Below are 1815 nucleotides of genomic sequence, written 5' to 3' on the forward strand. Positions count from 1 at the left end.
ATGTTCATACATCATATATTTTCTTCTGTTTAACAGTTTGAAAGCAGAATTTTCCTGATTGCAGTAAAGTTAATGTTTCTCCCTTTCTTAGTCATTAACAGTCAAATGAATAGTCAAATATATCAAAGATACTGTAGCAAAAAATTTCCAAGATGGATTAAATAAACACTATTATAGGAGTTTCTATCACACAATGTTTTGAAACTTACTTTTGAGTTATAAATAAAATTATTAAAGATAAAATCCCAACCTGCTTTCTCATGTGGAGTTTAAATCACAAGTCGGAAACTTAGGATTTAAGCTATCTAAAGAACAGGAATGTAAAGGGGAAGAAAACTGTGTATTCCAAAAACAATAGGTTATATAAACTACCAAATTAAGAGATTAAGGTTTTTTTCACCTCTACCCTATGCTGAGTAAAGAAGGTAAGTATAGTGAGCAGCTGCTTTTAACATCTTCTATTTAAACAAAACAACAAAGTCCATAGACTTCTGGAATACCAGCAAATTTTCTATGTTTTTAGTTAGTCATAATGTTAGATTAACAACTGATTAAACAAATGATAATTTGCAAATTCAGTCCACAGAATAGTATATTGAAAGGCTACACAGAATAGCATATTGAAAGGCTATACAGAATTATTACATAAAAGGGAGCATCACTGCCCTTCATGAATTCTAGAAAGTTCATTGCATTCATTATTCACCTTTAAATTCAAAATTGGAATTTGATGGTGACTGCAACTGCAGCTGAGGTCCATAAACTAAAACAATTTACTGGCTGTGGAAAAGGGGGCTGGGAAAAGCTGTGGGCTAACCATTCTGTTACAAGAAGTGTCTCCTCATCAAGGTGGCAGCCACCGGAACGAGGTGCAGCCTTCTACCCTACGAATAGCAAGGGCCCATACAAATAAAGAGTGAACCTTTGAGATGATTCTGGATAATAATGCGTTGGAGATTTCCTGTTAAACTAGCACTCTTAAGAACATAGTGACATTTTATTTCAATTACAGTATAAAACTCATATTGGTTTATTCAATTTTGTTATATTTTAGATGTTGGTATTAATGATTCTTTTTAAGTTTTCTATTTTCCCCTTTCTAAAAGCTCTGTGGCGGGTTGGTTCTTCAATTACATTCTCAAATTATGCAAATACGATACGTTTCCTGACAAATACCGTATTTTGGTTATGTTAGGCTACAAGTAAACTAGAGTCTTTCTGTAACTTTGACTTGTCCTGCAATGTTTGGATGATGGGACACATCACCCCCGGAACTTTCTCAAAGCACAGCCACCTCTTATGGCCCTACACTCACTCCCCAAAGGCAGATCCGCCTCCCAAACTCCAAATCTTCATGGTCTCAGGCATCCCTTTTAAACAAGGGCACAACCGTCACCACCTTGAGATGAGAGAGTGCTTGATTATTCCTGGCCTTTATCGGTCTTGGGGTGGGGAGCCTGGCTGTTCCTGAAAAATAGTTCGGGATAACCGAGACAAAAGACGGTGAGGAGACCTGTCTCAACCGTGACAAGTTGGGTCTTCCTGGTCACCAAGTGCCGTTTTCACCATGTCTGTATGGTCCGCTCCTCACCTTGTTAGCGGACTCCGATATCAGGCAGGAAAATAAAGCTCAGTGGAAGCACCTCGGAGCAAGGCAATCCCACGAAGATGGACGCGGGTTGATTAACATGAGTGAACTTCTGAGGACTAGAGTCCAGGGTAGTAATCCTCCATCCCGGCTGCTCGTTAGATGCCCGGACCGACCCCACACCAATTCAATCAGAACATTCGGAGCAGCTTGTAAAATCTCCCGGT

The 1815-nt window shown here is 39.0% G+C and overlaps 1 long non-coding RNA gene across 2 annotated transcripts in view; it reads right to left on the reverse strand.

The window, feature by feature from the left end:
* Positions 1–1815, reverse strand: part of LOC108593038 (uncharacterized) — a 66703-nt gene that overhangs the window by 20210 nt on the left and 44678 nt on the right. The gene's annotated exons all lie outside the window — the stretch shown is intronic.

Source organism: Callithrix jacchus, chromosome 11 (genome assembly GCF_049354715.1).
Source record: "Callithrix jacchus isolate 240 chromosome 11, calJac240_pri, whole genome shotgun sequence".
Lineage (NCBI taxonomy): Eukaryota > Metazoa > Chordata > Mammalia > Primates > Cebidae > Callithrix > Callithrix jacchus.